This window comes from Chlorocebus sabaeus, chromosome 8 (genome assembly GCF_047675955.1).
Source record: "Chlorocebus sabaeus isolate Y175 chromosome 8, mChlSab1.0.hap1, whole genome shotgun sequence".
Classification (NCBI taxonomy): Eukaryota; Metazoa; Chordata; class Mammalia; order Primates; family Cercopithecidae; genus Chlorocebus; species Chlorocebus sabaeus.
Genome location: NC_132911.1, coordinates 102,962,149 through 102,977,192, shown reverse-complemented (window position 1 = coordinate 102,977,192; position 15,044 = coordinate 102,962,149). Strand labels below are relative to the sequence as shown.

General features: G+C 36.6%; 1 protein-coding gene and 1 pseudogene across 8 annotated transcripts in view; one reads left to right on the top strand and one right to left on the bottom strand.

Annotated features, from left to right (window-relative positions):
- VPS13B (vacuolar protein sorting 13 homolog B) overlaps positions 1–15,044 on the bottom strand; it is an 870,718-nt gene that overhangs the window by 653,441 nt on the left and 202,233 nt on the right. The gene's annotated exons all lie outside the window — the stretch shown is intronic.
- Positions 1,250–14,963, top strand: LOC140712228 (insulin-like growth factor 2 mRNA-binding protein 2 pseudogene; annotated as a pseudogene).

The following is a 15,044-nucleotide window of genomic DNA, read 5'->3' as shown; positions in this document are numbered from 1 at the left end:
TGCCTTAACCACATTTCCCCAAAAAATGCCCAGAGTCCACCTGGCAGTTGACAAAACATAAAGATAACTTAGAAAATGAGCTGAATGCACTATGCCTAATATACTAATCTTCAGTGAACTTTGAGGTCAAAGAGTTAGTAATCAAAAAACAGCAGTCTCTGGCATTAGGGGATTCACATTTCCTCTTATCTGGAATGCATAAAGGGACTTAGAAGTCACATTAATCTGATACAAATCCCACTCCTTTACATGAAGCCTAACTTTATTAAGTATTATTTTAACTGAGCTACCAAAATACCATCTAAAGTAGGAAATAAAGTAAATGAGGAGGAAGGAGTGAAAGCTTTATACTTATTTAATTTCTTTAAAGTAAATTATTGTGTATCTTATTATATTGTTCTGTTTAACTATAAACAGAAAATGCTTGGATTCAACCTGAACCCCCTCATTACTGTTGGGTCCCGAAGTATGATTCATGGCTCCTTAAAGCTTTCTAGTAGCCTTAGATGCTTCAGATTGGTTCTGGCTGAACTGATTCTTAACCCCAGAACCTCTCTTTATCTGCAATTCTGTGTCAATTATTTAAATCATATCCCTTGGCTCAAAATACTGTCATCTACAAAAGAGTGAAATGCTGAGGATGACTAGAATATCTTGGTCCTTTCCATGATAAAATATATTTAAGACAAATTTTAATTAAAAATACCTGTTCTGGTTATTTGTTGCTATGGAAATCCTGAAAACTAAGGTTTAAAAACAAGAATCTATTATTTCTCTCTTACAGTTCTGTGGAATTTTCTAGACTTATCTGAGTGGTTCTTGGTTTGGTCTCACTCATGTAGCTGCAATCAGATGGTGGCTTGGGCTGGAATCATCTGAAGTTTCAATCGAGCTGGAGATCCAAGATGGTTTTGTCACTCATATGTCTGATAACTTAGCTGGAATAACTGCAACAGCTGAGAGTCAGAGAAGCATTTTTCTCTCTCCTTCCTTACAATTAGCCTCTCTGTGTGACTAGCTTAGGCGTCCTCACAACATAGCAGTTTCAGGGATACTGGCCTTCACATATGGTGGCTGGCTTCTCCCAGAGCACATATGCCAGGTGACTCGCACGGAAAATGCAAGGCTCCTTATAACCTGTCCTCAGAAGTCAAACAGTATCACTTTCACCACAAGCAAATCAAAAGCAAGTCACAGGGCCAGCCCACATTTAAGGGGAAAGGCCAATAGAAGAGCATAAATACTAGGAGGCCTGATTCATAGCCATCTTTTGAGGCTGACTACCTCAGTATAGTAAACAGTATCATTTTTTTAAAACCCCAATATTTTCTATTGTTTGCTAACAATCGGTTAATGATTCAGTATTTTAATTTTATAATTATTTTTGTTGTTTACTAATGCTATTAGTTTCCAAGGATTTGATTATAAACTATGATGACAAAAGTACAGCAAAGTATATCATTTTTTTCAGATTCGTTTCCCTCACTCATCAGAAACTAAATCTATCTTTAAACAATCAAATATTGAAGGTTTGGCTAAATTGCCAAAAAGGATCAATCTTTATTTTGGGAGTTTAAAATATTAACCCCCAAATATTGAAAAATTTGTCACTTACTTAAATGAATACTATCTCGTTGCTTTAAAGTACTATATTTAGTAAATAACTACCAGGACTTTCAAAAGATCTCTTCAAGGAAATGCATTGGGAGTGGAGGTTATGGGGGGAACAGGGTAAATTATCATAGACAGAAATAGCCAGCTACTACACACACACACTCCAAAACCATAATGGGCATAATAATCTTGTTTATGGGAGGTTAAGAGCAACTCTTGTAATGTTAAGAGCTAAATTAAAGGCTACATTTCCCCATACAATTAGAAAAAAAAATTGGAGAGACAGTAGAAATAAGGAACAGAGCAGAAAGAAAAAAGTAATTTTAAAAGCTTTTATTTATTTGGTAGGGGGTATAGCTCCTCCTCCCCTCATCTGAAAGACACAAAACATAAAAGGCAAAACTCATAATTACATGAGTTTTTAAAAGTATATAAAAGGTGGGTCTCACATGCTCCATTTTCCCAAGACGTAATAACTCATAGTTGTTTTATATGAATTCGTCTCAATTTTTCAAACCAAAACTACCACTCTACCTATTCACCTACCTATATATCCATCTATCAGTAACATATATACATGCACACACATACATGAATACAAACATCCTTCTCTAAAAAAGAAAGGTAAAGTGGTGCTAAAAGAATACTTGTTTTTCACTTAGAGCCTATTAATCTATCCTACTTAGTGGAATAGTTTACTAATTTTACTAATAACATTAGTTTAGAATTAGAATAGTTTACTAATTTTACATAGCATAATACTGCACAGCATAGAAATATGTTATATTCATAAAACATCAATAAACCACATAAACATTCTGTTGAAAGAAACCAGATACAAGAGTATATATTGTATAGTTCCACTTACATGAACTTCAAGAATCAGAAAACTGAGCCTATGATGACAGAAATTAGAATAAGAACTGCCTATGGGGATGATGATCAGGATGGACTGCAAGGAGGCAAAAAGAAACTTTCTGATACTGAGTTTGGAAAACTTTGACATTTTTGGTTCTAAGACAGAATCAAGTTAAGTAACAACATACTATTTAATATTTTTGCTTCTTTTTCTTCAACTGCAAATAACTATCTTAAAATGTAAGTCATTGTTACCTGAATTTGGAAATATTGGAGGAAACTGAGGTTCTGACGTCAAGTAACTTAACCAAAATCCCATGTCTAATCAGGTAGATGCCACACCTAGTACTCAAGCTTGCACAGTTCTATTTCAGGGCTATTTTTTCTTCCTTTATCAATATTCCACTTTTTAGATTATATTACAAATTTCATTGGAAGTTCTCAGCTGTTCTCTTTAAGTGAAAGAAGTAGGAACAACAAAGACAAATCTATAGTTAAAACTTACGGACCTTAAAAAAAAACTACTTGGGCCTTAAAAAAAAAAAACTTAGGCCTGGCACTGTGGCTCACACCTGAAATACCTGCACTTTGGGAGTCTGAGGTGGGAGGATCGTTTGAGCCCAGGAGTTTGGACTGGCCTAAACAACACAGTGAGATCCCATCTCCACAAAAACAAAATTTTTTTAATTAGCTAGGTGAGGTGGCATGCACCTGTAGTCCCAGTTACTTAAGAGGCTGAGGAGGTAGCAGCACTTGAGCCCTGGAGATTGAAGCTGCAGTGAGCTGTGACCACACCACTACACTCCAGTCTGGGTGACAGAGCAAGAACCTGTCTCAAAAAAAAAAAAAAAAGTTAAAAATTCAGAATTTGAAATTGCTCTGTGAAATCTTCCTTGTGGTAAAAATAAACCTTACAGGATTACAACACAATTGATGTAATGAATTGTAAAGAAGCAAATAATTACAAACAATTGAAAAAGTAACTTCCAATTTGTTAGCACATTGATTGTGTTTTGATGGTAGATTTATATATGCTTTTTATTTCATTCTATGTGTTTTCCATATTCTATAGTCTATTTTTATAACAAGTATATAAAATGTTATTTATTTTATAAAGGAAATTCATTAAACTGAAATACACATTATTTTTGACCCACAATCCTGCATCTTTAATAAAACAGAAAGAAAATGAATGCATAGAGATCTATAAGCAAAGTTATCTGTTACACCATTATGAGTAGTAACGAAAAAGGGTCTTAAATGTTCATAAACAGGAGAATTACCGAAGAAATAATGATACTCTCTTACACATATGGAATAGTACACAGCTATTAAGAAGAATAAGTTATAATTATACAGTTATGCTGGAACAACAACAACAACATGGTGTTTTTAAAAAGCAAGTTCCAAAATATGCAAATAATCACATTAAAATACATACTCAACACAAACCTATACATGTGTTTATGTTTGTATCAGCATAAAGAAAGTAAGGTGGGAAAAAAAGGGATGGAAAGGATATTAGCTTTTTAAAAATATTTCTGTGCATATTAATGCACTGTTTCACATATTAAAGTGAATATGTATTACTTTAACAAAAATTGTAAAAGGTAAAAAACAAAGTAAATGTCTAAGCTTTGTATTTTTTATAAGCAGCATATAATCAAGAAATAACCAAGATTAAAAAGAAAGTTATCCCCTACAAAGTCAGTTAGGGATATATACTATATTTCAACATTTTTAAAATTGTCTATTCTTTAAAAACCAGTTTACTAGAAAGATAAAGATATACCTAACTATTACAAATGAGGCATTAGTGGAATACCAGAAATACCAAAGTGATATGATAGTAATATTGTTGATGTTTCTTTTTGCACAGACTGTAATAAACAAAACCACATGTAACACAGTTTGCTCAGCAAAGTAGGGTACTTGATGATAAGAAGAAAGTAATCTGACTGATTTTGTGAATTCTAGGTGAAATGTCATGCATTCAATAAGCAACATTTAATTTAATGTACTTAAGATTACTCTAAATTTATGACAGAATTGGATATAACCTGTTGAGAACCTCAGATTTACATAGAATGTGTCAGTCACACCACTCAATGGCCAGGAGAATAAGGGTCAGTTGTTAGTATCTGAATTACATATTACTGACATACACATTATTTTCCAATTTGTTATCACATTGGAATGTGATAACATTGAGATGTTCATTAAAGGTCAAATGTAAGGGCCTCACCAACAAAAACAGGACTGGCCTAAGAACCTGCATTTTAGCATGAACCAAAGTGATTCTTACTCAGGTGAAAGTCTGAGATATTGTCTCATGTAATTCAGGTAAGCCAAATAAATACCCTCCTCTCTCAGTAGATTTTTGGAGAGGGGGAAAAGATGTTTTTCCTTTCCCTTGTAAGATTCGAAATATAAGTTTTACCATATAACATATAAATAAATAAGAAATTTATTTTTAGATATATCACTAGAATGATAATCTAGTCTTATCATTCACTAGATAATAATTATAGGGAAGCAAAATGCCACCAGTTGTCATATTACACGTTTTGCATATAATACTACTTATTTTCCAAGACCCAGTTATTCTGTTAGTGCTTAAAAACAATTGTTTTAGCTTTTTTATTATGAATTGAAATAAGATAAACTAGCCAATAACTGTATTAATATTAAGCATCTGTACATTTCAGACTTTTTTAGAATTTTCATATAAAGTTAATTTCTCATAAGTTTTTTTCAATATAAATTTTATTATAGTCTAACATCCTTTAACTTATTTTTTATTCTACAAAGCAATGCCAAAATACACTGGAGGAAAAGTTCTTACCAAAATTTATACTATTTTTATCAGCAACTCAGTCCAGATTAACTCATCCTACACAGCTGAGCTCAAGCACCATCCTTCACCTAAGCTTGCCCCGTGTCCATTAGTTTTCCCCTAAACCCCTGCCCCAGGGTGGACTAAGAAGTAATATTTAAATATTTAATAAATGTTTCCTAAATCTAAAAATAGTAAATACTAGAACCAGAATCTTCTCATTCAAAACATATTTATTTTGTGCTTATTAACTAAAGATACTGTCTTTTCACACACACACACACACCCCCCCCACAAACTCTTACACTAACTTAGAGAAATGTACAATTAATATACGTACTATGACAGTGGAAGTATAGGGCACTTTGAAATTATAAAGGTACCCCTATCCTGGTCTATAGAATTAATATTCAAGGATAAAGAAAAGTAAACCAGAAAAGAGGGTGAGGGTAGAGTAAATTGAAGTACTCCAGGCAATGGAAAAGCATGACCTATAAACCTAAGGAAGGAACTGGGACTGCCTAGAGGCCTATTACAGAAGCTTACTGGTAGTACTGCCTATAGGAAGTAGGGATGAGAGCAGCAAGACCTGAAATTGAAGAAATGAAGGCCATCAAGAGTTTCAGAAGGAGTTTGCCATTCTTAATTTAAAAAAAAAAAAAAAATGCATAATGCAGGTCAGGTAACAAATACTTTCTTTTTTTGTATGAATTTTTTAAAATTTATTTTACATTATTTCAATAATTTTGCGGGAACAGGTGGTTCCTGTTCCACCCTCTCAACTAATTCTATATCCCTGTGGTATAGCCTATTATTCAAAAACATTAGTGACTTTTTCTGTTTCAGTCATTAATGTTATTAAATATTTATTTATTCATTTCTTATTTTTCACTGACAATGTATTTACATGGCCTGTTTTCCTTTTCACTGAAACATTTTCCTTGCCTCCACTTTACATTAGCCTGGTTGCTTACCCCAATATTTTGACAAAAACCCTCAATTATTACCCTTGCATTGTCAATGTATTGAAAGATAACAGTGATAATATGTTAAAGAGATATAATCCTCTATTTTTATAGCAATTTTTACATTTTTAATCAAGTAATCCAAAAAGTACCTCTAAAAGCAAACACAAAATACTTGGGGGAAAATACCATCAGGCATCTCATTTACTTCAAAAGTTAAGGTGTTGTATTATTCCATTTTCACACTGCTGATAAAGACTGAGCAATTTACAAAAGAAAGAAGTTCAATTGGACTTACAGTTCCATGTGCCTTGGGAAGCCTCACAATCATGGGGGAAGGCAAGGAGGAGCAAGTAACATCTTACATGGACGGTGGCAGGTAAAAAATGAGAGCTTGTGAAGGGGAACACCTCTTTTTAAAACCATCAGATCTTGTAAGACTTACTCACTATCATGAGAACAGCATAGGAAAGACTTTCCACCAGGTCCCTCCCACGACACGTGGGAATTCAAGATGAGATCTGGGTGGGGACACTGCTAAACCATATCAGATGTGGTTACAGAACTGGAATTTTTGAAACTACTTTATATCTAAGATAACTACCATAGCATTATCAAATGTAAGAAATCTCAGAACACTATACATATCACATGAGCAATGCCCCTTTTTTCTCCATTCTCCACTTGCCTTTTTAAAAACATCCAGGTGATTTTATAGGGTGAATGTAATAGGACATGAAGATCACTGCTGTCTGTAGTTGGAAACATATCATTCAAATTTATCTGTTCTCTGCTTCAGGAAACATCATTTAAAAGCTACTTGGTAAAACCATTACAGTTTCAAACTTTAAAGTCATTAAGAACAGAGTTTAGAGATTACATCAAATTAATATCAGCAAGTCAGGCACGGTGGTTCATGCCTATAATCCTAGCACTTTGGGAAGCCAAGGCAGGTGGATCACTTGAGGCCAGGAGTTCAAGACCAACCTGGCCAATATGGCCAAACACTGTCTCTACTAAAAATACAAGAATTAGCCAGGTGTGGTGACACACACCTGTAATCCCAGCTACTCAGGAGACTGAGGCAGGGGCAGGAGAACCACTTGAACCTAGGAATCTGAGGTTGCAGTGAGCCAAGATCGTGCCACTGCACTCCAGCCTGGGCAGCAGAGCAAGATTCTTAAAAAAAAAAAAAAAAAAAAAATGACATCAACAAATGGACTAGATGTTACACCTATCATTAAAGCAAAATCCTTCAGAACTGTTTTCCAGACCTTATATAATGCCTCTACAACACAACTGACCAATGACAGTAGATGGAAAACAGTAGTGCTTTGAAGCATCAGCCAGTAAATGCCACCATGGTTTGCCATGAGTGAGATGCACAACATATTAAACCACAGTTAATTAAATCAAACCAGTTCTTGCATTGTTACAATACATCCTATATTACTTATTTGGATATTATGCAGCTGTTTTTAAACTTTAAGATCTCCACACCCATCTCCAGTAGACACTATTCTATTTTCATTGATTGACAATGAAATAAATAAGTGGTTACCATTGTTTTCTACTGTAGAGGGGAAAAAAGCACATTTTTGTTTTATGTCTCTATTATCTCTAATTCACAGTAAGTGGTTCTAATAACTATCTCATGAAAGAACTGAAGGAAAATGAAATAACACTGAAAAAAAAATTTTTTTTTTTGAGACGGAGTCTCCTCGCTCTGTTGCCCAGGCTGGAGTGCAGTGGTGCATCTCAGCTCACTGCAAGCTCCGCATCTCGGGTTCACGCCATTCTCCTGCCTCAGCCTTCCAAGTAGCTGGGACTACAGGTGCCTGCCACCACGCCCGGCTAATATTTTTGTATTTCTAGTAGGGACGGGGTTTCACCATGTTAGCCAGGATGGTCTCGATCTCCTGACTTCATGATCTGCCCGCCTCGGCCTCCCAAAGTACTGGGATTACAGGTGGAAATTTTTTATATGGTAGTACTTATTTGTGTAAATTATGTTGAAAAGTACTTCAGTGGATTTAACGTAATGCATCACTTAGTTAAGAAGAAAATAATTGGCAATTCCTCTATGTTGAAACATAAAAACTTGTTTAAATTTTATATATAATATGCAGCCTACTAAATTATTAGTTAAAATAGAAACTAGCCTCTAAAAAAATTAAGGCTGAAAACACAGGATTTTGCTATTAAAAATACTTTCCTCTAAACTTACCCAACATTCTGTATAATTTGGGTAAATTAATAAATATGATAGGCACACAGAAGAAAAGGTATAGATTTTACTACATTCCATATTGTTAAAATACAGCACACTACTAAGCTGTGGCAAAAGCCAAATATCATCATTACAGAATGACTTTTTGGAATACAAAGATAAATGTAGAATCTAATTTAAAATAAATTTTCAAGGTAAGTTTCTATTAAGCATATTAAGAGTTGATTGTTAATATGACAGCATGGTACTCAATTTCTCACCTGCTGTCAGCTGCTACATTATTACTATAGTCTCTACACATCTGTAGTGACAAAGAAGGTGTTTAATTTCAGCTGAAATAGATGTGGGAGCAAGACTTTTTTGGTAGCATTGAAGATGCTGATACTTCTAGCAACTTACTACATTTTCTTTCCTCTATATCAACAATCCGTTAATTAAAAATCTACACAGAAATGTTTGTAAAGCACTCTTGTAAAAGTCTATTATTTTAGGATTACTGAGAAAGTAAGGTGTGTTCTAGATGATCTAATTTTTCTCTAACACTTTCTTCTTTTCATACTCTTCATATTTTTTCATTATTATATTTGAGTCAAGGATTATTTTCTTGGATACTATTAATCATTTTATTCTCCTTCCTGGAACATTCTATTTCTCCCTTTAATTCAATCTTATAAATGTGAATAAATCCCAAATAGGGCATTATTTTTGGAGACTTGTTGCAATTAAATAGAAAATGTATATAGTTTAAATGTTTTATTACATTAAACAATTTAATAATTTAACAATTATTACATTAAACAATTTTATAAATTATACAAATAATCAGGATACAATGCAACCTCTACTAATGTGTTATTTTTATTTAAATGTTTATGAACATTTTGACTTAGAAAAATTACAAAGACTTTCATAAAGTTAATAATGTACTAGGAACTCGCGCACGCGCACTATCCAACTCTAGCCAGCACAAGACTCTGCTCCCAGCCTGGCCGAACCCGGCCTCGCAGGAGCCCCTTCCCAACCGGCTTGTGGAGTGGGCGCGGGGTGGCGGCAAGGCCAAGGTAAAGTGGAATTGCATGGGAAAATCATGGTTGATTACTCAGTCTCTAAAAAGGTAAGGAACAGGAAAATTCAGATTTGAAACATACCTCCTCACCTTCAGTGGGAGGTGTTGGATGCACTTTTGGCTCAATACGGGACAGTGGAGAATGTGGAACAAGTCAACACAGACACAGAAACTGCTGATGTCAACGTCACATATGCAACAAGAGAAGAAGCAAAATAGCCATGAAGAAGCTAAGTGGGCATCAGTTTGAGAACTACTCCTTCAAGATTTCCTATATACTGGATGAAGAGGTGAGCTCCCCTTCACCCCCTCAGTGAGCCCAGGGTGGGGACCACTCTTCCCAGAAGCAAGGCCATGCCCTGGGGGCTCTTCTCAGGCCAGACAGACTGATTTCCCACTGCAGATCCCACCCAGTTTTTTGGTGCCATGATTGGAAAGGAGGGCTTGACCATAATGAACATCACTAAGTAGACCCAGTCCCGGCTAGACATCTACAGAAAAGAGAACTCTGGAGCTGAAGAGAAGCCTGTCACCATTGATGCCACCCCAGAGGGGACTTCTGAAGCATGTCACAGCCACACAATTCTTGAAATCATGCAGAAAGAGGCAGATGAGACCAAACCAGCCGAAGAGATTCCTCTGAAAATCATGGCCGACAATGGGCTGGTTGGAAGACTGATTGGAAAAAAAGGCAGAAATGTGAAGAAAATTGAACACGAAACAGGGACCAAGATAACAATCTCCTCCTTGCAGGATTTGAGCATATACAACCCAGAAAGAACCATCACCGTGAAGGGCACAGTGGAGGCCTGTGCCAGTGCTGAGAGAGAGATTATGAAGAAACTGCGTGAGGCCTTTGAAAATGATAGGCTGGCTGTTAATACCCACTCCGGATACTTCTCCAGCCTGTACCCTCATCACCAGTTTGGCCTGTTCCCGCATCATCACTCTCCAAAGCAGGAGATTGTGAATCTCTTCATCCTAATCTAGGCTGTGGGTACCATCATGGGGAAGAAAGGGGCACACATCAAACAGCTGGCAAGATTCGCCGGAGCCTCCATCAAGGCCCAGGGATGGATCTTCGGGAAACTGAAAGAAGAAAACTTCTTTAACCCCAAAGAAGTGAAGCTGGAAGCCCATTATCAGAGTGCCCTCTTCCACAGCTGGCCAGGTGACTGGCAAAGGTAGCAAGACCGTGAATGAACCACAGAACTTAACCAGTGCAGAAGTCATTTTGCCTCACGAAAATGAGGAAGTGATCGTCAGAATTATCGGGCACTTCTTTGCTAGCCAGACTGCACAGCACAAGATCAGGGAAACCGTACAACAGGTGAAACAGCAGGAGTAGAAATACCCTCAGGGAGTCGCCTCACAGCGCAGCAAGTAAGGCCTCCCACAGGCACCAGCAAAACAATAGATGAATGGAGGCCTTCCAACACCTGACAAAATGAGACCAAACACAGCCAGCCAGATACGGAGCAAAGTGAAGACCATCTGAGGAATGGGAAGTCTGCGAAGGGGGCTGGGGACTCTGTAGAGGCCCTGAGAATCCCAGGGGCCAAGAAGGGGTGGGGAAGGTCAGCCAGGTTTGCCAGAACCTCCAGGCCCTGCCTCCTGCCTCCCAGGGCTTCTGCAGGCTTCAGCAATCCACTTCACCATCCACTCAGATCTCTCCTTAACTCCCACAACGCTATCCCTTTTGGTTGAAGTAACATAGGTGAACTTCAAAGCCAAACAAAATGCACACCCTTTTTTGTGGCAAATCTCTGTATGTGTGTACATATTAGTAGGGGACATTAAGATATGTGGCCTGTGGGTTACACAGGGTGCCTGCAGCGGTAATATATTTGAGAAATAATATATTAAATAACTAATTCCAATTTTTAATCAACTACTAATTTTTTTTTCTTTTTAAAGAGAAAGCAGGCTTTTCTAGACTTTATAGTCTTTCTTTGGGAGGTTCACGGTGTACAGAAGAGCTTAGAGGCCACCTACACAAAATTCACCCAGGGGGAAATCTCGTCAGAAGGACACTCACAGCAGTTCTGCATCATCTGTGTATGTCAACAGGAGGGATACCATCTCCTTGAAGAGGAAACTGTGTCACTCCTTATGCCTGTCTAGCTTATACATCCATTTCTCTTTGCTTCACAGGTTTTCAACTGGTTTTTTGCATACTGCTATATAATTCTCTCTCTCTCTCTGTTTATCTCTCCCCACCCTCCCCTCCCCTACTTCTCCATCTCCATTCTTTTGAATTCCCTCATCCCTTCATCTCAATCCCCTATCTACGCACCCCCCACACCCCCCGCAGGAAAGCGGTGCTCTGAGTATCCCATCACACAAAAGCAACAAAAGCGAAACACACAAATCAGCCTCAACTTATACATGGTTACTCAAAAGAACAAGAGTCAATAGTACTTGTCCTAGCATTTTGGAAGAGGAAAACAGGAACCCATCAAACCAACCAATTAACCAAACAAAGAAAAAAATTCCATAATGAAAGAACGTATTTTGTCTTTTTGCATTTTGTTGTATAAGCCATCAGTATGGAGCAAAATACATTCTTTCTTAAAAAAAAAAAAATGTGGAGGAAAGTAGCAATTTATACAAGGTTGTTGGCCCAGGGCATTAAATTTACAGATTTTTTAAATGAGAAAAACACACAGAAAAACCTACCTCAGGTATTTTTTACCTCAGCACCTTTGCTCTTGTGTTTCCCTTAAAGATTTTGTAAAACTGATAGTTGGAGCATTTTTTTAGTTTTTTAATAAAAATGAGTTGGAAAAAAAATGAAGGTGACCGTCCAACTGTGCAACAACTGTTCTGAATTATCTTCTGCTAGCCAAGAACCTATATGGCCTTCTTTTAGACAAACCTTGAAAACACTTATTAAAAAAAAAAAAAAGGAAAGAAAAGATGACAAAGAAAAACAGAGAGAGAATATTGGAGATGCCCTAAATTTTAATAGGGTATGTGCCATTAGGGCTTTCTGTACTAAACGATGAACATGTACTGGTTTATGTGAACAAGCCATTATACCACCAGACTGCAATACCAGTTTCCTCTACTGTAAATAGTGTTCTGTGACAAAGAAAACAAAAAAAAAGAAATATATCCAGTTAACAAGAAAAAAAAAGTACTAGGTTAGTATTTGTGTTAACTGTCAATCTACTGACCTAATCATTGAACTTGTGAAATCATGATTTCTATATGTGAAACTAACAGCTCTACAATTATTGACAATTATAGTATTTTACTCTGGTGATAAACATTTATACTTTAACTTATTGACAGAACTTTAACACATAAAGCCTATGAGCATATGTTCATTGTCTGTTACATTTAGAATGCTTACCTGTAATTAAAAATAAACACTGAAACATTAACAAAAAGTCCAAATGACATGCCTCATTTATCAAAGTAATGTTAGGCTACTAAATATAAGGGTAAGCATTTTCACACACAAATTCAGGAATGCCAGAAATGACACTGAAGTGACAATTCTGCTATTCAACTTCCCAAAGGCCAAGGCCAAAGCTGAAACCAGAGTAGATTTCAGATGAATGCCCAACTTGAATCTGCATTTCTAGTATCCCTAATAAAGTAATAATCCCATTAAAAGTAACAGTAAAACTGTAACAATTTCCATTTATAGAACAGTCACGGTATACCAGACATTCTATATTATTTCACTTACTTCTCACTATACTCCTATAAGGCAAGTACTACCAGTGTTCATCATTCTACAGAGGAGGAAACTGATTTTTAAAGAGGTAAAGATACTTCCCTAAATCATATGGTTAACAAATGGTGTGGCCAAGGTTCAAACTTGGGCATTGAGAAGACATTTCTCAGAACTGCAATCTAGTTTTCATACACAATTACAAGTCTTAAATAAGAATCAACATGAGTAAAATAACTTTCAATTAGGCAAGTCAGTATTTTGGAGGGGAACGAGATCTAAAACTTCCTGTGGGAGGAGGACTTCTGACCTCAAGGAAAATAAAAGCAGTTCTAGAAGGCAGCACTGTGCAGGTCCCTGCTATGTGCAGGAAACCTGGGAGCTTTCAACTATGTCCTGTACTACAACAGAGAGTCGTATGGATCGAGTTGAAAGGACACAAAAACACAAAGACTTACCTACCCCCTTGCTCCCTTGCTCCCTATGGTTACACCCTTTGTCCTGCTTCTGCTTTCTTATCTCTGTACGTACCAGAGGTTTCGAAAGTTCTGTAAGTACCTGTTTTTCTTCCCGGGGGTTAGGTCACAAGACATGTTTAAGTAAGATAAACCCCTGCTGCCATAAACTGGTTGTGCAACCTGACGCAATGTGATTAACTGCCTTTGTGTAGAAGTTGCTCTTCTGTCTCAAATGTTGAACTGAAATACTCAAAATGGCGGGAACCAATCATAACTAGCCAAATCGCCTTGTTTAAATACCAGCCAATCATACATCTGATCTGTATAATGATTCTATGCCCACTTTTCTTAGACTATATAATGCTGTTCGGAGCTCAGGGGGGGAACTCTCCTGCCTGTCTCGTTTCACGAGTGAGTGAGAGTTCCAGGTTCGAACCTGTAATAAAGATCCTTGCTGCTTAGCTTTGACTCTGGACTCTGGTGGTCTTCTTCGGGGAATGAACGGTCGGGGCATAACAGAGTGAGGCACTAAACTTTAACGACTCAAGATATTCACATGAAGACCTTAAAATGCCTAAATAAAATTCCTACACAAGCATTTATTTACTTTTTTTCAGAGCTAAGAATAGGCAAAAAATACAAACATGTATCATAAGCTCTATTTACTCAACTAAAAACTAAAATTAATATGGCTCTTACAATTCAGTAATAGTTACTTAGAAGTAAAATAACTGGTTAATGAGTTACTACAGAAACACAGAAAATGGGAAAAATAAACTCTAATAATGTAATTAATGTGTGTTTTCTGCAGATGTTACACAATTACTGGTGATATGAAAGAATTCTCCAAGTGACAACATTGTGTGTCTTAAGTGAGAAGTGAATATATATTTGCATTATGCCTACTGAATGTGGAAACAGGTAAGCAGGAGCAAACTTCCTAAACCATAAGTCAAATTGTATCACTCCTTTGGTTAAAACCCTCCAACGACCTCCCAATGCTATTTGAACAAAATCCAAAATTCTTACTGTGGCTTGCAAGGCTTAAGAATATGACACCTACTAAACTCTCTGACCTCGTTTCCCTGCACGCTCTTTTTTTTTAATCTCAGAATTCTCTAACCAAAGTGGCCTTCTATCTCTCCTTTAAGCCAAGGTTTTGCCCATAACAAGTCCTTTATATCAGATTTTCGGTTTGCTTAGAAAATTCTTCTTCCATACCTTTGCTCTACATGAGAACAGGGACATGTCTGTTTTGTTCATATCACCCATGCCCAGTCCTAACCCTAGCACATAGTGTCAAACTGTTAACACTGACTGACTGAATCAATC